The following is a 6590-nucleotide window of genomic DNA, read 5'->3' as shown; positions in this document are numbered from 1 at the left end:
TTAAAGACTTTTATACTTATTCTTTAAAGCTTATATTATCGATACTTTATTCTTTTTCTTTAAGTTATTATCTAAGTTTTATAAGTATAAGGGCTATATTTTTATCTTCTTTATTATATTATTTATAGACTGCCTATTACTATTATCGATTTTTATTCTATATATCTTCTTAAAATTATTTACTATTTTTCTTAATTTAGTCTTAAAAGACTCTTTTAAGATAAAGGTATTTTATTTCTATAAATTTAACTTATTTCTATATTTTAAGATCCCTTTATTATATTATTATAAGGGTTTTCTTTAATAGCTTTAAGAACTATTTAATACTAGTCTTATTGCTTAGGTATATTAGATATTTATTATTATAGTATATAGTCTAACTAAGGAGTTTATACTTTAGTTCCTATCTATTAATAGCGTTTAGGTATCTCTTACCTTTTAAGGCTAGTACTTAGTATATTTTCTTCTCTTTATAAGGTTATCTATATTCTTTAAAGTAATATTTAAGTTTCCTATAGTTAAAATACTTTCCTTTACTTTTCTATATTATATTTAAATCTATCCTACCTAAGTTAATTATATAGGTATAGGTAATAGGAGTTTTACGCTTCTTTTTATAGTTAGCGCGTTAGTTAAAATTATTCTTATAAGAAGGGTTTTAGTTTCCTCTTCCTTATTTCTTTTCTTAGCGTCGCGTATACTATTTATTATTAACTTATACTATTATAGTAATATAGTCTAAGAGGTTATTAAGTCGATTTTCCTTATAAAGCTCGTTTTTAACTTCTTCTTTAAGCTTATTATAGAATTATAATATAAGAGGTTCGTTATCTTAATTAAGTTTTAAGGTAACTTAATAAAACTTTATAATATAATCTAATACTAAGATCCTTTATTAAAGTTCTTAAAGTTTCTATTTAAACTCTTATTCCTTATTAGTTATTTTAAATACCTTTATAATAGCTTCTTTAAATCCTTAGAAACTAATAAAGACTTTATTTATCTTATTATCTTATCGCGCTAGTTAGTTATCGAGAAAATCCCTTATAATAAGTCTAAACTAAGTAAGTACTATTCTAGATAAATAATTTCCTATATAAAGCACCTTTTTAACTAGGTCTAAGAGTTTAGTAAGGTAAAACTAATAATAGGCCTTAAGTTAAGTAAGAAAGTCTTAAAGCATACTATAAGTACTATTAAATAGTCCTAGCTATTTTAGTTTAACTACTTTTTTAAGGTCCCTAACTTATTTATTACCTCCTTTATTCCTAAGTAACTATACCTTATATTAAAGGGTAATAATCTCGCTTATTATATCCTAAGGTAATATAGTAGCTTTAGAGTTAGTTAATCTAGCTTACTATATAGGTATATTAATAGTTAGGATATTACTTAGAGTAACGCGGTATTATACTAAATAAGAGCTTTTAATATATAACGACTAGTATTATTCCTAAGGGATAAACCTATTAAGGGGTTTATATTAATAGATATAATAGGGCGTAGTCTAAGTAATAATAAGTATATTATATTAGTAATAAGTTAGAGGTTATAGACTATAGACTATAACTAAGTAATTAAGTAATTAAAATAAAAGATAAGATTATAATAGAGATTATAATAATTATATTAAAAGCTATCGAGCTATATATTTAAAGGAGTAAAAGTAGGTAGCTATATATACCTATAAAGACTATCCTTAGATTATATAAAGCGTAGTAATCTTATTAATCCTAGATTACTTAGATCTTTACGATCCCTTTAATCCTATATCTATTAGATAGTTATACTAACTATTTATCTATTAAACCGTATTATATACTTAACGCGGTTAACTATTAGCGGCTTAATAGCTATAGTTATAATAAATAGGCCTACCTTTATTACCTTAAGCGTTAACTAAATTAAGCTCCTTATCTAAACTAAGTAGCCTTTCCTTAAGTAACCTTAAAATAAGATCCTTACTTTAAAGTCTATAAAGAAAAGAGCTAAGCGCCCTTACTAGTCTTTTTATTTATATAAAAATAATACCTTTATTCTCCCCTTTAAATATATAGCTAATTAGACCTTCTCTTTACCCGCTATTAATAACTCCTTAAAATATATAAAGGAGTAAAAGACTTATAACTATACCCCTCCCGATAACTTAATAAGAAGCTAATAAGGAAGAAAGGTAGATAGCGCGACTACTAACTTACCCTAAGACTTTAAAATTACTAGGCGCTCGGTTAATTACCTTAAGGCTAAAGACTCTAGTAACGCTTATAGCGCGCTTTATTACTCCCTAGAAATAAAGTATAGTAATAGCCTTTCTAGCTATAGTCCTTATAAGGTTTATACTAGGCTTTAAACCTACTTAAGTTAAAGGAGTTAAAAACCTAGGAATATATTAAAACTATTACTAAGATATTAATAACTATAACTTTATATATTTATATAGAACTACTAGCGATATAATAATAATTAGTCTATAAAACTTAATAGCTTATTTAATCTAGTTATACTTAAAGCTATAGGCTAGTAAAGACGCTAACTACTTTATTTCCTTAATACCCTTAGGAATAATAAGCGCGAATACCTAGGAGCGTATATAAGGGGTAGTAGATAATTATTTAAAGAAAGAAGTATATAAGTAAAGATAAGAGAGAGCTAAATAAGTAGCTTAAAGGTAAAGGGAGGAATAAATAATATAATAAAAAGGGATTATAGTAAAAGGGAAAAAGTTCTATTAATAGTTTATTTACTTATTTACTTACTTACTTACTTACTTAAGATAAGAGCCCTTACTTATTATTATCGCGCCCTTTTTATTAGTATCTTAGGTTAGAAAGCTACTAAAAAGGAGTTTAATAGGTAAGACTATACTCTTATAAATATTAGCCTATTAAAAGGATAAGACTTTTAGCGCTTTTTATTTACCCCCCCCCTAAGTATACTTAAAGGCTTTAAAAAAGCCTAGATTATTTAATTAAGTATCCTCCTTAATTATAATTAATTTAAATATTTATTTTTCCTATTTTAAAAGTAAAGGCCGCTAGTTACACGACTATAATAAAAATAAAGAAGTATAAAGTAAAGAAATCTCTAAGACTTATATTAATAACCTAAGACCCTTAAAGCTATATATAAGACTAATAATTAGATAATTATATAGTTAATTACTTTACTAATCCTTAACTATATACTATATATACTTTAAGTATATACCCTTATCCTTATTAAACTATTTACTTAAATAAGCTATATCTTATATAGAACGCTATCTTTTACTCCTCCCTATATATTATTCGTACCTTATAAAACGCTTAAATAATATTAAGCTTTATAAACTACTTTACTTTTACTAAGTTATAGAAGGTCTCTCTTATAAGTAGAAAGGGGTACTAGTATAAGTATATAATCGCGTTTAATACTTAGTAGTTTATATAGAAGTAAAGTCCCTTCCTTAGCTTCTATATAAATAAGACTAAAGCTACTACCTTAAAAAAGCTAGCCTTAATAAATCCCTTATTAAGGAGGTTTATAAGGGTCTTTTTTAATATTAATAGTTCCTTTTATAATATACTATATAGTAGCTTAAATATTAAGGGAAGCTCTTTACTATTATCCCTTATATAAAGTAATATTAAGTAGTTTACGCTTAGCTTATAAGGGCTTAACTTATTAGCCTTACTCTTTTATCTTAAGGTATATAAGCAAAAGCGGAATTTTAGGAAATCAAGGAATTACGTAAGACTACGTAATAGAGGGGAAGAAGGAGTATAAGGTAGGAATTTCAACGGAATTTATTAGTAGTATATTGGTGTGTGGAAGAGGTGTTAAAGTTAATGATTCTATCCCTATCTACCAGCGGACATGCTGTCTTATATAGACAATTATAGCTGAACGGAAAAACTTTTCGGGACTAGATTTAGGCTGCCGCATAGCCCTAAGACTAGGAAATTCTATAATGCCTCGAGTATAGCTGGAAGTGTCTTGGTTCCACTGATATTCGTATTTAAAGGAGGTTGGTCGTGCCGGTGTTCTTAAGAGGTCTTAGCTAGCATTCTAAGCTAGCTCTGTTCTTTCGATTCCCGATTATACAATAACCGGCAACCCGTTTAATGCATAATGACATGCAAAATAACGAGCGATTCTTGCTCTATAGGATGGGATTTTGTCTATAATTAATATACTACTTATTAGCTTATATAATCGGGAGAGTATATTATAGCTGCTTTATTTATAGTAGGAACACCGTTCCTTATATTTTAAAAAAGTAGTAGTAGGTTATAAAACTATAGTAAGATAGCCTACTATAGCTCCTCTTTTAATATAGGGCGCTTTAGTTATAGCGCTTTCTTAATATCTACTAAGCTAACTATATAGATTAACGCTATAACTATAGCTAGCCCCTTTTACTTATAGATTTACTATAATATACCTATAAATACTAAGGCTAAGACTTCTTAAGCGTCTTATAAATTAAGTAAGGCGTTTAGTACTTCTTTCTCCTTACTATTATACTAGACCTAAGACTATATAGGGCTAAATAATAGCCTCCCCTTATAAAATACTAAATATAACTTTATATATATTAACTATAGCTTCCTAAGAATTAAGGGAAACTTAAGCTAAAGGACTATATATACTACTAGTAGCTATAAGAGGCTATTAACCTTTATAGCTACCTAAGCGACGCCTTAAATAGCCGCGCTATTTATCGCGGCTAAGGCGCCCTTTATATACTTAAGGCGAATCTTCTTTACTAGTAAGTATAGCTTAAGGGCTTTTACTTTATTAATTATAGCGTAATACTAATAACCCTTATCTATAAAGGTAGAAAGGAAGTAAGTTTAGTTAATAATAACTAATATTAAAGTAGGTTCTTTTTTAATACGCTTTACTAAGTCCTTCTTAGCTAGTATTAGCTTACTAGGCTCTAAGGCCCGCCTTTATACTAAAACTAAGCTTTTTCCTCCGCCTTATATATAGCGGAGGTTCCCTTATCTCCTTTATTATTAGATTTTAATAAGGCGCGGGTAACTTATATCTTTACCGGCCTCTTTACTTAAAGGTAAGGGTATAACCTAACTATATATATACTTACGCCGTAATATATATAGCGGCCCTCTTTATATTATTTATTAATTTCCTTATAAGTTACCTACTTAGCTGTCTTACTAAGCTATATTATTAATAGAGCGGCTAGGGTCTTACTATTACCGCGCCCCTTAAAGTATATAGCCGCTATTTAGATATTGCTATCTATATCGACCGCCGACTTAAGAGCGGGCCTAAGTATAGATAGGTTAAGTAAGGAGGAACTATCTAGCTTATTAGTCTTACTTAAAGCTAAGCGCTTATATAGCTTTTAAAAGTATAGCGTTTACTTATATCTTTAGGCTACCTTTATAAAGTAGGCTATATAGCCCTCGTAGGTAGAGGGTATTATAATAAGGATAAGTAGCTCCTAGAGTACTAAGGAGATTAAGTTCTATAGCTAGGTAAGCTTAGCGCCGTCCTCTTAAGCGGTATTACCCGCCGCCTAGGTTAAGGTCTCTTTAAATTCCGGTAAGAACTCCCTAAAGAACTACCCCTCTTACTAGGTAAGGGTCTATAGCCTATCCTATACTTTCTCTTACTCTTATATATTACTAAAGGTATAAACTAAGTAGTTAAAGAATACTTAAGGGTCTTTTATCTTATTAAGACCGCCCTACTCTTAGAAGCCCGCTACTCGCTATATCTAGGGCTCTAGTAATATATAGAGGAGCGAGAATTAAGCTATCTTTTTATAGTAATTAAGGCCTTATTTCTCGTTAATATAGTATTTCGCTATTAAGCGGTTAAGAAAGAAGTAAAAGGTCTCTAGCTTACCGTCTTAGGTAGGCTATAGTAATAGCTTCTATTTACTAAGGGCCGCCTCGCGCTTTAATATCTTAGTAATAGGGGGCGTATTTATCGGAGCTAGCGTTAAGAGGGTATTAAGGATTTAGTATAAGGTCGCTTATTAGTCTAGGTCTTATAATATTTAGTAAAATAGCTTTATAAATCGGGCTTATTTATCCTATTACTACTAGGCCTCTTCCTATAAGTATTACTAATATAGCTCTTCCGCTTATTACTATAGCTATTAATACTAAGCTTTTTCTTATAGTAGCTACTACTACTACTACTACCCTAGCTAGTACTACTAAGGTTCTAATATTAGGTTTAATATATAGATAGCTTATACTATTATAGGGTAGGTAAAGGGTTATACTATAAGTGCCTTTTATTATATTATAATAATAAGCTATATAGGATCTACTTATACGCCGCGCCTATTACTACTAAATACGCGTTTATATATATAGCTTACCTTACCCTATAACGCTATTAGCTAAGGTCTAGGCTAATACCTAGACCTATACTAAGGGTAAATACCTTTATACGCCCTTATTTATATAGCCGGCCAGCTAATAGGTATAGAGCTAGGCTCCGGCTACCTAAATTAATAGGCGCGGGGATAATAGGGCTAGTAGGGCTAGCACGATTAATAGGAAAGGGTAAGGGGGAGCTAGTAGTATAGGGAGCCTAAGGCCTAATTATATAGAAGCCGTTAATAG

The sequence above is a fragment of the Hirsutella rhossiliensis genome (assembly GCF_020360975.1).
Source record: "Hirsutella rhossiliensis strain HR02 chromosome Unknown scaffold00002, whole genome shotgun sequence".
In the NCBI taxonomy this organism is placed as follows: Eukaryota; Fungi; Ascomycota; class Sordariomycetes; order Hypocreales; family Ophiocordycipitaceae; genus Hirsutella; species Hirsutella rhossiliensis.
This window is presented reverse-complemented; position numbering follows the sequence as displayed.